At 35.7% G+C, this 18,084-nt stretch overlaps 1 protein-coding gene across 11 annotated transcripts in view; it reads left to right on the forward strand.

The window, feature by feature from the left end:
- Positions 1-8,139: 8,139 nt before the first annotated feature.
- The window catches only part of LOC126763765 (mothers against decapentaplegic homolog 6), a 135,737-nt gene continuing 125,792 nt past the window's right edge, over positions 8,140-18,084 (forward strand). For 5 of the 11 annotated variants that reach the window (XM_050481542.1, XM_050481621.1, XM_050481622.1 and 2 more), the window contains exon 1: positions 8,140-8,442. The gene's annotated coding sequence lies outside the window, so the exon portion shown is untranslated. Of the gene's footprint in view, positions 8,480-18,084 lie in introns of all 11 variants that reach the window. The other 6 variants (XM_050481568.1, XM_050481620.1, XM_050481560.1 and 3 more) reach the window with 5 other exon arrangements.

An 18,084-nucleotide genomic window follows, 5' to 3' on the forward strand; every position in this document is an offset into this window, starting at 1 on the left:
TAACTGCCTGCCCCACTTTCAAGGCGCTTCCGGTGCAGCAGAGGTTCGAGTTCGTGAAATCGGTGCCCTTATGCATAAACTATTTGCGTAAGGGACACACGGTCTCTAAGTGCAGAGCGGATCGATGCCGCATATGCAATCGATCCCATCACTCGCTGTTGCACCAGTATCCAGTGTCCTTCCCCGCTGCACCTCATCCGCAACCATCAACTACACATGCCATGCATACTGCCAGTATGCCGGATCGGGTCATGTTGCAGCAAGTAATTCTGCGGAGAGTACCTGCCTGCGAGAGCCTTGCTGGACTCAGGCTCCCAGGTCAACTTTATGACGGAGGACTTGGCACAAAAGTTGCGGATTCGACGTCAGCACAAAACATTAGGCGTAATTGGAATTGGCAATTCCATCAATGTTAATGGCTGGAAAATTCCGCACAATATTGAATTGGCGGATCCAGAATTCCATAAATCTAAAAAAGTGGATATTCTATTGGGTGCTGAAACATTTTTCGACCTTTTAGCTGTTGGCCAAATTAAAAATGGTCCTAACCAAGCAGCAGTTCAGAAAACCCTTTTATGATGGATTGTATCTGGCAAATACGTCAGCAATCTAAGTTTTCTTCCCAGACTACATAGCACATTATGTCAAGCTGAAGAAGACTTTACGTCAATAGATTCAGTAGTGCAAAAATTTTGGGCTCTAGAAGAATTACCTTCAGAATCAAATGGCATTAAATTCACACAAGAGCAACAAGAGTGTGAAAAATTTTTCGTAAATACAACTCAAGTATTGCCTACAGGACGGCTTCAAGTCAGAATGCCTTTTAACGCTGACCGTAAATTACTCGGCCATTCATATGAAACCGCAGTTCGGCGGTTTCAGGCCCTGGAGTGAAGGACATTAAAAGATCCAGAACTTCGTATAATGTATCTGGACTTTATGAATGAATGTAGAGCATTGGGTCACATGAGCCCAACGAACAATAAGATCCCGAGTGAGCGACACTACTTCATTCCGCATCAATGCGTTTTAAGGCCCGAGAGCACAACAACCAAATTACGTGTTGTATTTGATGCTTCGAGTCGATCTTCAACTCAAATAGCGTTGAATGAACTTTTGATGGTAGGTCCAACCATCCAAGAAGAGTTATACTCAACTCTTCTTCGTTTTCGCTTACATAAGTATGCACTAACAGCGGATATTACTAAAATGTACCGTCAAATAATTATGCATGAAGAAGACAGAAATTGTCAACTTATTGTGTGGAGAGAGCATCTTTCTGAGCAAATTCAAACTTTTCGTCTTAACAACGTAACATACGGCACTGCGCCTACTCCATTTCTCGCAACACGGTGTTTGCAAATGCTCAGTTATGCCAATACGATGAAATATCCACTCGGTTCATTGGCCATCAAAAGATACTTTTATGCTGATGATTTATTAACAGGGTCCGAAAGTTTTGAGTCTCTAGATCTTCTGAGAAGTGAGGTAATCAAATATTAAACTCGGCCGGATTCACCTTAACGAAATGGTTTTCGAACCACCCGAAATTTTTCGACAGTGATTGCACTGAAAAGTCATTAAGCTTCAATGACAAAAGTTCCACTAAAACGTTAGAAATCCATTGGTTGCCGAAAGAGGATTTGTTTCGATTTGTTTCAGATGACAATTTTAATGATCTGCGAGCTACTAAACGAAACATATTGTCAGTTTCTGTTCGCCTTTTTGATCCTCTTGGATTACTAGCGCCACTAATTACCAAAGCAAAAATCTTATTACAAGAGCTTTGGATCCAAAAACTAGATTGGGATGAGTCGATTCCATTGCGCCTTGACACTAGCTGGCAGAACTTTAAAGCCAACCTAATGCAGCTCTCATCGATAAGCATTCCTCGTTACGTAAACGTTGAGTCGAGTGCCATCTGCCAAATACATGGCTTCTCAGACGCCTCAATAAAGCGTACGGATGCTGCATATACATACGAAGCCAATCTGCTAGTGGTATTAAATGCATGCTGCTTACTGCAAAGTCTAGAGTGGCTCCGCTGAAGACCAAATCTCTTCCGCGTCTTGAGCGCTCGGCAGCACATCTTCTTTCGAAATTATTGTCAAGAGTAGCGCCTATGTTGAGTCGACATTTCGAAAATATTACATTTTGGACAGACTCTGAAATCGTTTTACATTGGATTAAAGCACATCCATCGTCACTACAAACCTTCGTCGCAAACAGAGTGTCCGAAATCCAAGAGTTCACTGACAAAGTACATTGGCGACATGTGCCAACGAAACAAAATCCTGCGGATCAAGTGTCTCGGGGTTGTAACGTGGACGAATTGAATAATTCGATATGGTTTGGCGGTCCACGGTTCCTCCTAGAAGACCCTGCATTATGGCCAATTAATAACCACTTCCAGCTCTCACCACAAGACGAAGCATTAGAGAAGAAGAAAACTACAATTACATTAATTTCGACTGCTGTGAAAAATTCTATATTGGACCTTATTGAAAAATTTTCTTCTCATAAAAAATTGCTTCGTGTGGTCGCATACATATTACGATGGATAAGACGACCACCAAAATCCTCCATGGGACAGGATCTGACTTCAGAAGAGCTAAACTTGAGTTTTCTAAAAATTGCACAGGTGGTCCAACATTCAGAATTTTCGGATGTTATTCAAAAATTGCATAAAGGTACCACCCTACCCGCAAACTTGCAAAAACTCAACCCGTTTCTGTATGAGTACTCGGTTATGTCGCTGTCGTTCAAATTAATCCGAGTAGGAGGTCGCCTATTAAATGCACCTCTCCCGTACGATGCCAAATTTCCGCTTTTATTAAATAAAAGTTCGCACTTCGTTATAACGTATTTACGGTTCCTGCACATTCGAAATCACCACGCTGGGGCTAAAGCGTTGGTTGCGCTTCTTCGAGAACGCATATGGCTAATTAATGCCCGAGAAGTTTGCAGTAGAACCGTAAGAAACTGTATACATTGTTTTCATTACAAGCCGAAGTTGCAAAACCAAATAATGGGAAATTTTCCAGTCGAAAGACTTCGAGCACTAAGGCCCTTTCTTATATGTGGCATAGATTTTTGTGGTCCGATATACACATCGTTAAAAATACGCGGCCGACCACCCGTAAAAACATATATTGCAGTTTTCGTTTGCTTTACTTCCAAAGTAGTTCATTTAGAATTAGTTTTAGACCTGTCAACTAATTCATTTATTTTCGCCCTAAAAAGGTTCATTGGTCGCCGAGGAATGCGTTCAGCGACAACGCAACCAACTTCGTCGGCGCCAATCGCAAGCTGCGCGAGCTGAAAGAGGCGTTTCTGGCCCAGGCAACGGAGCTGAAGGGATTCGCCGCAGACGAAGGGTTCAGCTTCACCTTTATACCACCGCGGGCACCGCACTTCGGCGGATTATGGGAGGCCGCGGTGAAGTCCGCCAAACATCTTATCGTTCGCGTAATCGGCAACGTGCTCCTCACGGTAGAGGAGCTATCAACACTGCTGGCCGAAGTGGAAGCAATCCTCAATTCTCGGCCCCTAACACCTCTGAACCAGGACCCCAACGACGGCGAAGCGTTAACTCCGGCGCATCTCTTAATAGGGTGCTCCCTGCGATCACTCCCACCAGCACAGGTAGCAATGGACCCAATTCATTGCTGCGAGAGATGGCAACGTGTTTGCTGTCTCAAGGAACAGTTTTGGCGACAGTGGTCCATACCTGACGTGTCTTCAGGAGCGCACCAAATGGTTACACCCGAAACGGAATCTGCAGCCCGGCGATCTCGTCCTCGTACACGAAGACAACACACCACCGCAGCAGAAGGGCAAGACGGCAAGGTGCGAGTCGCAGACATAACAACGAAGGCGGGCACGATTAAGCGCCCCATACACAAATTAGCCTTACTTCCAATGGATGTTGAAGGAACCTGATCCTGTCAAGGTGGCCGGTGTTGCGCCAAGCGACATCTTTTGTAAATCTAAATCTAAATTAGAAAAATGAGATATAAAATTATTATTAGAGCTTATGAAATTGAACTTATAAATATTGAATTGTACAAAATAGCATACTTACCTTAATAATACATTTATATTACCTTCATTTATTACTTACCTTAATTCTATTACAATATTTAACGAAAGATAATTACTTACCCCTTGTATTTGCATTACCACTAGCTTAAGCCGTTAGTTTTTAAGGTTTAGGCTAAGCAATTCGAAGAACGGAATAAATGAAGCATTGTATTAAAGAACTTGAAAACGACCGGACGCGTCTTAGTTTTTTATCGCCATTCCAATCTCAAAAACGCTTGAGATTTTTCAATACCTTACAGATTCACTGGTTAAAGATTAAACAGATTAAAGTCTACTAAAATTATGTATGTATGTATATGAAGGGTTTGAACAATTTTGTCTGATTTCGCTAAATTTATTTCTTTAACATAAGAATTTCAAGAAATTTATAAGCACCAAAATACTGTGATACAGGGTTTCACTCAAAGTAGTGGGTCCACGCCTATTGTTTAATTTTTAACTCACACGATATTTGGAATTCAACTCCTCTCATTATCCTGATCACTTTGACACGACTAAATAACTAAAAAGATTCTTTCTCTTTATTGGCGTTGACACCGGTTACGTGGTTGGAGATTTCCAGTGTAGTCAAGTCTTTCTTCATTTCGTCTTTCCAGCGGTGTGGAGGTCTTCCTCTTCCTCTGCTTCCCCCGACGGGTCTGCGTCGAATACTCTCAGAGCTGGATTGTTTTCATCCATTCGGACGACATGACATTGGCAGCGTAGCAGCTATCACTTCATTCTCAGGACTATGTCAATGTCGTCGTGCATCTCGTATATTTCATCGCTCCATCGACTGTGGTATTCGCCTGGAGTCGTCTTGTCTGAAACCTCGTTTGGAATCGAACGATTCGGAGAGGTTCTTCCCGATCCAGATATTTCGGTATTGCTCAACGTCAGTTTAAGCAGCAGTATTAGTTTAGTAGTGATACCAAATTAAGACGAAAGGCAGCTCCTTTTCGCGCTGTCAAAAGCAGCTTTATAAAGGACGAAGAGGTGGCTTGTGTCGATCATCAATTCGCAGGTATTTTTCAAGATTGTTCAAAAGCTCGGCCGCCAATCCATCAGCCCCCGCCATTTGTTGTTCTTCAGACCGGTAATTGCTATTCGAACTTCTTCATGTCGGGCAATGGGACGTCTCCATCGTCATCGATTGGGGAATCGAATAAATTGCTTCACTGCCATTCATCTGGCTGGAGAAGTGTTTCCTCCATAATTTTAGTATGCTCGATCGGGTTGGTGGCCTTTCGATCTGGGGTCATCCAGGTAGCTTGATGAATTTTCCTATACTGGAATTTAGTACTACAGGTAACCAATCCATTTGGGATCATGGAGTCAGAATTTACCGGCCGTTGCGTTAAAGTCGTCTTTGATCACATTGTACTTCTTTTCCGACAGGCACGGGTGCGAATCAGCGAAGAACTTCGCTTTCATGCGGATTGTGGCTCGACGTTCACCCACCGAGTTGAATGCCAGGACTCGACGACGGAGCCTCTCTCCCACCAAGAATCCCACACCGAATTTGCGCTACTTCATATTTCCACTCTACTATGTGCCACAAGAACCTTCTCGTCTCAGTTCTTCTCCCGTCCATCGCACTTATTGAACGGCGGTGATGTCAGCCTTTACTTTTACGATTAACGAGCTTTTCCATATAAGGGACCAGACATTCTATGTGTATCCTAATCGCAATCCTTAATACGTTTGCAGTGGTCGCCATCAAAAGGAGGGTCTCTCATCCGAGGCTGTAGTATCCTTTTCATTGAGGGTGTTTTTACGTGCAGGGTCCTAAACTCATCGCACAACCCTGGGGTGAGATGATTTTCCTTCAAATGAATGCTTTTTGACTACCCAGAAGATACTTGGTCTTAGACAGGAAGTCGTGAGATTTTAGCCATATGTACAGGGATCGTTGCTGGCTACTCCCAAGTGAATAGCACTCAAAAAACTTTCTCCACTTGCGAGAACCTTTAGACATGGCTTAATCCTCCAAAGATTAGGTTTAGATGTTACTAACGAGTAGTTGTGAGTGCATACAAATTTTGCCCACCGACTGTTGTGGGACCGTTTTGGTAGACTTTTATCGGGCAAAAACCATTCAATATTTACATATTTATTAATTTTTGGAGTAAATCTACGTTTTATTATTGTCAGAAATCGGTGCAGAAACTCTTTCTTAATGAGTTTTATCAGTCCATGGTTGTCTTTTAAAAGTCAAACGCGCTTATCTTTTCGGTTGATACTTATTTCAAAACTTGGCATCTATCGCTCAAACCCTTTTTCATTTGTAAATTTTTTTGAATATTCTTCTAACACTTTCCTACCCTATAAAATTGCATCTATTATCGGAATGTTTTTAGACATTACTGTTTCTTGAGGTTTTCCTCAACAAGGTGCATCATCCTGGTACGGTTACGACGAAAATTTGCAGATGATAACAAGACCTTTAAATATTGTAACGGATTTTTCGACCAAGCGTCTACCCTGTAACTCACTCTTTAGTTTGATCACTGGATTGTTAAATAAAAGTCCCACTTTAAGGGCCATACATATGTCTTTATTTTTACTTAAAACAACAAAACGCTTTACTACTCATTATCTTAGCTTGCAACTTTAGCTTACCACTCAAAATTTTCAAGTGTTGGACATATTTGACAACACTTTATTGTTACTTTTTGCGGTATAGAAATTTTTTATTTAGCAACACGTTCAGCTTTAGACAAAATCATTTGAAAATGAGGTCGAAATGTGATAAAATGATATTTTTGTAATTAATTTTATTAACACTATAATTTGAATTAATGCTTTACTTTATTTTTTTTTTTAATTGAAACACGAAGTTTAGTCGCGGTATTACTTTAAAAACATTAAAATCGGCCGCTTTTATATAAGCACAGTAAACCTAGCTTGTTTCTTACTAATTAAACGCAATAAATTAAAAACTATAACTATAATTAGATAATATAACTTAGTTTTAACTTAAGAAAAATAAAAATTGAAAAAAATCCTGAACGAACCAAAAAGACCTAAAAAAAATTTAAGAAAGTATAGTGGTAAGCTTTGAGTGGCCGCGACTGTACCTCAATTGTTCTTTACCAGGCAGCACACTAGAACTGTATCTGCTACACAAACCGACAGCTCTTATTGATTTTATCGTTAACAAAACTTCGCCACTCGAACGTTCTGGCAAATATGAATTTCGCTGACTATTTTTTGTTCTAGCATCCGTGTTCGTCACAATATGCGGCGGTAAATTTGATATATCGATATCATTTTCGATCATTGTTAGCAAACGTGTAAGCGACATCTTATTGTTCACTTTTGCATACGTTAAACTATTTGTTACTTTTGTTTAAAGAGTGGGAAAAAGTAACACATCGCCATTTGATGTTCAATGGTTTTCTCGCTCTAACCAATTGCAAATATAATTAATTACCCATATATGCGTACCATGTTTGTTATGTTTTGGTTAACAGAACATCTGTTCGAAGTCTGAACCAAAATAATAACAGAAATGTTGGCAACAAATATATGCAAGAAAGAGTTTTAAAACGAATAAAAGAATCTGTCTGTCTGGTCAAAGGAATCCATGTCTTCTCTAATAGGAAAGTACGCGCGGAATTCAGGACTGAACCTTGTATCTACTCTGTGATACCTAAAATCAATCTGCGCTGATTAAAATCAGCATTGCGCTCGACTCGGCTTTGAGCGTCCTCTCGGTAAGCAGCCTAAACCAAGGATAAACATATGTGGATTTTTGATTTGGGATACAATTTCAATTTAATACTCACTAATAATGCCATTTGTCAGATTGATATTTTATTCAAAATTTTTCGGAAACACTTTTTGCTGTTTTAAATAAAAACTTTTAGTCCGGCAGCACTGGTCACAAAATCAAATTGGAAATGTGACCAATACATTCTCATCTCCATCTATCTTTGCGTTGGACAAGTACACTGGGTACCAATGCTTATCCACACACATGCATACACTCAAGCTTATGAGTATAGGTTGAAGAGAATTTTCGAAAGAACTAAACTTTTAGTTGCTGCTATCTGTTGGTTGATATAAGACGTCGCCAAGTGAACTTGAGCTACCGAGTTTTTTGTTTCTTCGGGTTCACGACTTTTTATTTGGTGAAAATGTGATGTGCGAAAAATAATTATTAGTTTTAAAGTTCGTATGCATATACACATGTGATGAAATAAAATTTGAAATAATAACGGTGTCGTGTGTGAAGTATGTGTGTCACGAGTAGTCAACTTGTGTGATGTTTGTATAAACATAAGTTTGGATACATATGTATATTATTGATTAAATCTACGCAAATTAAGTCCAATCAATAAAACGAAAAAAATTGTGAGAAATATACAATCTCTGTCGAATATACTTACATGTACATATTTAAATATCTATACTTATTAATAGAGCTAAAAAAATATGTTTATGTGTGCATCTTTAAACATACGTTTGTTATTTGCGACTTTTCTCATCAGCTTATCCATACATACAAGCTTACTGTTCATTTCTGTATTCTCTTATTTCTAAATAATTTATATGCATGCACTAATGTATGTTTGTATATACTTACATATCGGCATACTTAAGAGAGCAATTTATTTTGCATTTCACATGTTTTCAAGAAAGAATAATTCGTAAAAAATGTTTAAAATATTTTATTTGTTTTTGGTGGTGGCGCTACCAGAGCTTGTTTTGGGGGGCAAATTTATATTTATGTACATATATACGTACGGCCACAGATTTACAACACCAGCTACTCGTACATATGTAGTTATAGCTATGGACACATAAATGGCACAAAGTTTCATTTCATATAAATGAAATTGTTTAAGTTAAAGTTGTTTAAAATGTAAAAATTTTGCCTTCAATTTGGTGCTGCAGTACTAGAGATGTACTGTACTGCCCAAATATTCCGTTATGTTTTATTATACCCTGAACAGGGTATATTAAGTTTGTCACGAAGTTTGTAACACCTATAAGGAATCGTCGGAGACCCTATAAAGTATATATATAAATTATCAGTATGTCGAGCTGATTCGATTTAGCCATGTCCGTCTGTCCGTCTGTCTGTATATATACGAACTAGTCTCTCAGTTTTTAAGATATCGTTTTGAAATTTTGCAAACGTCATTTTCTCTTCAAGAAGCTGCTCATTTGTCGGAACGGCCGATATCGGATCACTATAACATATAGCTGCTATACAAACTGAACGATCGGAATCAAATGCTTGTATGGAAAACTTTCACATTTGACAAGATATATTCACGAAATTTGGTATATGTTATTTTCTAAGGCAACAATGTAATCTCCGAAGAAATTGTTCAGATCGGTTAACTATAGCATATAGCTGCCATACAAACTGAACGATCGGAATCAAGTTATTGTATGGACAACTTTCACATTTGACAAGATATATTCACTAAATTTGATATATGTTATTTTCTAAGGCAACAATGTAATCTCCGAAGAAATTGTTCAGATCGGTTAATTATAGCATATAGCTGCCATACAAACTGAACGATCGGAATCAAGTTCTTGTATGGACAACTTTCACATTTGACAAGATATATTCACGAAATTTGATATATGTTATTTTCTAAGGCAACAATGTAATCTCCGAAGAAATTGTTCAGATCGGTTAACTATAGCATATAGCTGCCATACAAACTGAACGATCGGAATCAAGTTCTTGTATGGACAACTTTCACATTTGACAAGATATATACACTAAATTTGATATATGTTATTTTCTAAGGCAACAATGTAATCTCCGAAGAAATTGTTCAGATCGGTTAACTATAGCATATAGCTGCCATACAAACTGAACGATCGGAATCAAGTTCTTGTATGGACAACTTTCACATTTGACAAGATATATTCACGAAATTTGATATATGTTATTTTTTAAGGCAACAATGTAATCTCTAGAAAACTTGTTTAGAACGGATTACTATAGCATATAGCTTCCATACAAACTGAACACATAGTTACTAACAGAAATGCACCTGTGAAGGGTATTTAGCTTCGGTGCCACCGAAGTTAAGGTTTTTTCTTGGTTTTTGTTTACCTTTATCAATTATGCGTAGTCAATGCTGATTTTGAGTTGACACATAAATGGCACAGATTACTTCGCAGAAGTAGTACTCGCGCAGATTTTAATTTAAGAACATCATTTTTTGTATTGTTGAAAAAAAAAAATAATTAAAAGTATTTCAGTGAACGAAATAATATAAAATGGGATCCGGAAAGCATACTATAATAGAAGAAAGGGAAATAAATTGGAACATGCATAAAAAAAGGCAAAAAGTGGCCGAAATTGCTAAACTAATGGAAATTTCTCTTAAAAAAGTGTAAAACGCATCGATTCGGAAGCTAAGACAACGTAAAACGGATGCGCGTACAGACGCTGCTATAGTAAGAATCGCCAAAAAAGATCCATTTAAATCATCACGGCAGGTAGCAGCTGATATCAACCAATCATTGGGCTTAGAAATATCTAGACTTGTCAGAAGACGTCTGAATCAGTCAAAATTGTGGGACGCATATCGCGGAAGAAACCACTCCTTCAAAAAAAAATATTTCAAAACGGATTATCTTTGCCAAAGCTCATCAAGAGAAAAGCTTAAATCTTTTGAAAAATATATTGTGGAGTGACGAAACAAAGGTTAACAGGTTAGGATGAGATGGCAGAATATTTGTACATTGTCCTAAGTGCCAAGAATATAATCCTAGGTACACTCAGAAGACGATAAAGCATGGTTGCGGAAATATTATGGTTTGGGGAGTATTTTCTTGGTATGGTGTAGGTTGGCTCGTAAGAATCAATGGAAAAATGGACAAGTTTCAGTACTTGCACATTTTAAAAAAACATATGAAAACCATTTAAGTGGAAATTTATGCAAGGCAATGATCCCAAACACGCCTCGAAGCTAGTTATAAATTGGTTTTCTGCAGAGCGGATAGATATTTTGGATTGGCCAGCGCAAAGCCCTGACTTAAATCCAATTGAAAATCTATGGAATGAAGTCAAGACTGAAATTGCAAAGGTTAATTATAAAAATATGGTCTGCCGTTAAAAAAACTTGGTACGCTATACCTAAAGCTAGGTGTCAGAATCTCGTAGAAAGTATGGGTCTCAGGCGTGAAGCAGTCATTAAAAATAAAGGCTACAGCACAAAATATTAACAATAACAACGTTTGTATAGAACAAAATTTATAAAAATACAATATGAAATAAATTGTCCACCTTTGTTTAGGTTGTACCACTTATGCTATTTTTGTTAGCAATGAATTGTATTAATTTTGTACTGTTATTGAAGACAAAAAAATAACCTTTTAAAAACCCCCAATACTTCTTATTTATTAAAAACATGTATGATACTGTAACACAAGAAAGAAGATATAAAAAATGTGCTAATAATGTGTCCATAGCTGTATATGTATTTATATATCCGTTTGATTGTGCATACTTAGGAGGAAGTTTTGTATACATATATGCTCATAATATATACATATATTTATTCACTTCTACTATATATACACAATGTACATGTGTGAAGTTTGAAGATTAAATCGGAAGAATGCCAGTAAATAAAGTTTAAAACAAATGTTTTTAGTTTTAAACGTCCGAAATAAAATTGACCAACATTTCCTTGAAATTATGGAAAAACGACACATGTGTGTGTACATGCGTACGTATTTGCATCACCAAAATTAGACATTCTAAGGAAAACAAAGCAAGATGGGTTACAATATTTTCGGCAGGGATTTATAATAGCATCCCCCAATTAAAACATTCTCTAGATTGAGAAATATAGTTGCCGCTGACTTATGGTTTTTGAGATATTTGCATTTAAAGTTAAAAGATATAACTGTTTTAAGTGCGTACTTCTTCGATTTATACTGTTACACTTATATTTTTAACTTTTTTAAACATATATGTATGTATACATATAACTATATATATATGGGTAAATTTTACAATAGCATCCTCCGATTTCGGGGTTAAGGTAGGTATCCAGCTCTTAAGTAATTGCTCAAGAAAAAAATACGTTATTTCTTCAAGTAATTTTGACAGCTGGTTACGCATCGTGAATGATCCACATTAGAAGAGCAAAAGAGAATAAATAAAGGAAATAATATGTACATAATATGTACATACATACATATGTACGAGTAAGTGTGTGTTTAATAACATAAATATTTTCATTGCGATTTAAGGAATGTTGTTGATGATTGGTAAGTTTTATACAACATTTCAAAGTTTAACTAATTTAGGAAGAATTTAATGATTACTTTGAATTCCCTCCAAGAAACAATTGTTGATTAATAGTTTCTTCGCCAAATACGCATTTTATTGAAAAAAATTATTAAAAATTAGTACCTACTTAATTTCTTTAGAGCTGCATACTAGCATAAGAAAATTTACCGTTAAAAATTGGTTATGTACGGATAGAGGAAAATGCAGAAAGGAATTCTATTCGCAAAACTAATGTGTTATTTTTTCCTGTCATTGGGGTATTATTTGTTTTCATCATTTCTTTTGGTTCTTCTGTAAAATATGTACGGAAGGTAACACTGATTATTAGTTAGAATGCAACCCTTTAGTTATTGTGTGAACAAAAATAGTTTAACACAAGTTAAATATTGAATAAAAGTTATTTTTGCACTATTTAATATAAAATAGATTGTTAGAAACGAATTAATGAAGTGTAAGTGGATATATATAAGTAAGTTATAAATATAAGTGTAAAATTCATTATAAATCGGGCAAACACGCTTTTTAAATATTTTAATTTTTGAACTTTAAATGCTAATATCTCAAAAACCATAAGTTAGCGGCAACTAAATACATATATATATTTTCTTGGCACGATTACGATTCTTTTGGCGCCGCGATTTGATGGTACGGGCGGGTAGAAGAGATTCCCATTTGAATTTAAAGTTCGAAAATTTCATAAAGAAATTAACATTCACAGTCTGTGTGTTTACATTCATGACAAATACCAATGTTGCCACATATTGTATTGTGAAAAACTATTCAAAAATTTTTCCGTTAATATATAAAGGGACAGTGGTTAAAAGGAATTTTTTTTTCATTCATATACAGTGGACCAATAAAGTTTACATACATCTAGTTCTATTAAATTACGACACGTTTATTTGTCATAAAATGAATAAATTTTGTGATTTTTTTCTATCCATTTCAAAAGATGTATATTTAACGCTAAATTTAGCATATCAAAAAAATTTTTTTTTTCACAACTAAAAAAAATTAATGCTAAAGCTTAAAATGGGCATAATTTATATCAAAAAAGTTGACGTTCACTAATTATTATTTATATACATCAAAAGTAATTACAATAGTTACAGCGGTTTTTGGCCTACATAATGTTGCAATTATTGTCCCTAGACATCGACGCATGCTCCCCACTCGATTTCTAGTATTATTTCTGGAGATTTTGACCCACTAAGTCCATGATCCAGCTTTCTGGCCTTATTTTGATGAAATTCGATGTTTTCGAATACGATTTTCCAAAAAGTTCCAGATATTTTGAATAGGCTTAATGTATGGTGATTGCGGAACCTATGGAGTTATTTTTAATTCCATAACAACCCTGTACAAGATAAAACGGGTGTTTTGGGTCGTTATCCTGTTGTAAATAGAAGTGACCGATATTAATAGCCGATTTAAGCACACTTAAATATAATTTTTTTTCTTAAAATGTTCAGATGACGTAATTTCATAGAACTAGGTGTATCTAAACTTTATTGGTTCACTGTAGATTATAAATCATATATAATTTAATGAGTGATTCAAAAAAAACAATTTTTTTTTTCGTTAGGTACTCGGAAAAATAGGTTCCTAGACACCTCTAAGAAAGCCTATAAGTTTCATCATTCATAATAATTTTTTTCATAAAAATTCATAAGAAATAAAAAATTTTCCCAAAAATAATCCAACTTCAACCGTTAATATCTTTTAAATGTTTGGGTTTACGAAAAAATCAATGTAGACCTTTTTTGTAGAGCATTCAATTTCCTACAAAATCAAAGGAACAAGATATTTTTTCAAGTAGTTGGAAATGAGATATAAATTTTTCTATCTGATAACAAGAAAAAATAGAAAACTGTATGTAGGAGGACCTTCCCGTTACAATTAAAAACTCATGTTTGGAGAGGCTTTCTTAGAGGTGTCTAGGAACCTATTTTTCCGAGTACCAAACGAAAAAAAATTTTTTTTTTGAATCACTCTAATGTACATATATACATATATATAGATATAAGTTATATATTTTTTTTGCAATGGTGGCTTTCGGCCACGCTTCAAAACAATAACCCTGGTCGGTCCAACACCGGGTTCAGAGTGCTTTTATGTGGAACTTTTTTCTGCACTGGCGGCCTTCGGCCACACTTCAAAAAAAGAATAGTGGTCGGTCCAACAACTAGGTGTTCAGAGTTCTTTTGTGTCGAACTTTTTTCTGCACTGATGTTATTTTAACGGTTATCAATCCCTGTTAGGATGGTAAGGGTTATCCAGGTTGCCGTCGACGCCATCTAGCGGGAGGCCCAAAAAACGTGCTGTTTCGACGGGGTCGGACCAAAGGGAAAGGGGTGTTAGATGAGTGGGGTTGTCGGGGCATGCAAATAGGTGACTCCTTGAACCTGCTACAGTATCCAGAACTATGCTGCACAGTTGCAGAGCAGTTAATTTGCACTGGCGGCCTTTGGCCGCGCTTCAATATAATAACCCTGGTCGGTCCAACACTGGGGTAGTCAGAGTTCTTTTGTGTCGAAATTTTTCTGCCCTAAATAATAATAAATATGATAAATAGAAAATTTGTTGATTCTTTTTTCACTACACAAAATGTGGAAACTTATATTTGTCATAAATGTAAAGTCACAAATCGTTTGAAACTGTAGGTGCGTTAAATAGTTTGTAAGGATCATTATTTACTTAAAAAATTCCCAATAAATGTAAAATTTAGATATACATACATATATCAATGTGTACAGCGTAAGTAAACAGATATTTTTGAAAAATGTGTGCAATTTAAGTTAAACATAGTGAAATAGCGAGTATTACTTTCACAAGTTTTTGAACTTTAAATGCAAATATCTCGAAAACTATAAGTCTGAGATGGGTATATGTGTGTAAATTTTTTAATCCTGAGATGTTCCTCTATCCATGCGTACCACTCCGAAACCCGGGAATGCTATTCTAAATCCCAGCCTATATTTTTATATCTCCTCTATCTTTGAATACCTATTTTAAAATGTACTGAAGAAATGACATCAGCAGCCATGAAACCCTAAAAACAGCCTTTACCCGATCTTGGGCTGAAATTTCTCCCGATGTAACTAAAAGTTTAGTAACTTCAATGTCACGGCCTCTACAAGCCGAAATTGATACCCAGGATAAACTAACCAAACACTAAGATTCAGAAAACAATATATTTACAAAAAAAATTTTATTTTTGTGGTAGCTGTATGAAGATTTCTTCATATTTTTGTTGGTGAGAGTATAATCAGTGACGGATTCAGAGGGGGGAAATGGGAGACATGCTTCAAAATAGATTGATCGGTCTGGCATTGCTGCAGGCGCATCGTTACATTGAAGTCACTGGAGAAGAAACTCTCGATTCTCAAAACTTGACCCACATCGTTTGGTTTTGTGAAATTTTTCCGTTCAATACACGAAATGACTACAGTATTATAATTTGCAATAAAGTATATTACCCGCACGTCTACGATTTATACTGTGTTTTTTTCAATTTAGTGGGATTAGATATTTGAAAATTGTTCCACCATGATATTAAACTCCATAAATACTACTATATTTAATATAAATAATAACCTTCATGCTTCAAGTACTCAATATTTCTGGATTCGCCCCTGGTATAATAGTTTTATTCACCTAACGTTTGTACGTATCACCTAAAATTAAGCGAGATAGATATAGGGTAATATATAAATGTTCTAGATGACTAGATGAGTTGAAATCCAAGTGACCGTCTGTCTATCCGTCTGTTCAAGCTGTAATTTTAGTAAAAATTGAGATATCTTGATGAATCTTGATATGTGCGTTTGGCACGATTCCGATTACTTTGGCGGAGGTGTAAAAAAACGAATTTCCGTATTAATGGGGTATGTGCGGGTAGGGGAGCTTCTCCAGGGGAAGAATATGTATGTAAAAATAATATTGCTAAACTTATGTTTTTTAAAAATTCCCGATTAAAAATTCAAAAATGTTCACTAATAGCACATGGTATTTCTCTATGTTTCACCAAATTTTTTTCACATTTTTCACTTTATATATTTAAATATAAATTAATCCTCAGCTCTATGGGCTGTTGTCTTGGATTTTTTGAAATTAGTTCTCAGTTAAACTTTTCTAATCAAATAATTTTTATTCAGCTGTTGTTAAAGTCTGGCTTACGGCTTTTATAGTACGAACTATTTATTCAGCACCATGTGCTGTTGTTAAAGTCCGGATTACAACTAAAGCTTAAAAATAGGAGCCCTGCCTGATTTCCCTACACTTGGCACAATTTAGGCATTTCTGCTGCTACTGCACCTGATGCTGTTGTTGTTTAACTGCACCTGCTGTTGTTGTTGTCGTTTAGACAACAGGTGAATCGCTGCTACCTTTCTGCGTTGGCTGTATTTTATTACGTGATATTATTATATAATATTACTTATTTGATTATTAATTTTAAATAAGAAAATAATCCATATGCACGGAAAGACCGTTTATACTCTATACTATATCATAAATACACAGGTCAATACTTCCCTGATCCCCCATATAACTAATATAGAGATTTTCGAACTTCCGGGTGATTTTAAACTGCATATATCGGCCAATATTTGAGTTATCTCAATGAAAATTACCGAGTATGTTTGAGGGGGTATTCTCATGTAATCACTTCGAAAAATCGATTTTTTTTTATATTTTGACAGTAAAACCTATTGAAAACATGCTGTGAAAAATTCAGACCGAAATTCATAGTATTTGATAAGTTAGGCTCATAGTCGCCGACGTGTCGTAAGCGACTGTCTACCAGGTGCCATGACAAGTCTGCAGCTGCAACGTTTCTAAACGCATTTTTCTCGAATCATCATTTTCTGAAACTGTCATGGTCCTAAAAAAAAAAAGTATTCAACCGATTGCTTTAAAATATACATATGTTCTTCTACTATTTCTATTACTTCTATTTATAGTTATCGTCCCTACAAGAATTGTTTATTTTCGAAAATATTTTCATATTTTTTTTAAACGATTTTTAACGAAAAAAAAACAAGATTTCCGTCACTTTTTTTTGAAGTTCGACATTTTTATTTTTTTTATGAAATTGATTATATTTGGTAGGAATCCATTCGATTTTTTTATTTCAGACAACATGAACAGCCGCTATCACCATGACCAGTGAACTGCGTTTTTTTGTTGGGGACTACTTTGATTAAAAAAAAAATATATTAAAAATGTAAAAAACGAAAAAAAAAAATTTTTTGTACATTTCAAAATACAAATAAAAATATATAAAAAAATTAAAATGATGGAATTTTGTTGTCGCAAAAACAAATTTTCCTAAAAAGTGGTAAAATGTATGCGTTCACATGAGAGTAGTAGATAAAATTCGGCGAAAACTTCACCTAGTCCCAACATAACCAGGATTTTCGAACATCCAATTTTAAGGAGTGTTTCTTGTGAGGGGTTTAATAATAAGTTATGATTTTCAAAGTTTCTACATTACTAAATATTTTTATAGAATTCTTTGTAGGAAAACAATTCTTACAAAGTTCAACAGATCTTTATTAATTGATTTAATATTTTAAAGCCTGTGAAATAATAGAACCAGAACAGAATTCTTTGAGATTAAAAAATCTTATTTTCGAAAAACGTCAAGAAGTTTATAAATTCAAATGAACATATTTTTAAAAGTATGATAACTCATCAAATAGTAATAATTGCATAAA

This window comes from Bactrocera neohumeralis, chromosome 2 (assembly GCF_024586455.1).
Source record: "Bactrocera neohumeralis isolate Rockhampton chromosome 2, APGP_CSIRO_Bneo_wtdbg2-racon-allhic-juicebox.fasta_v2, whole genome shotgun sequence".
Classification (NCBI taxonomy): Eukaryota; Metazoa; Arthropoda; class Insecta; order Diptera; family Tephritidae; genus Bactrocera; species Bactrocera neohumeralis.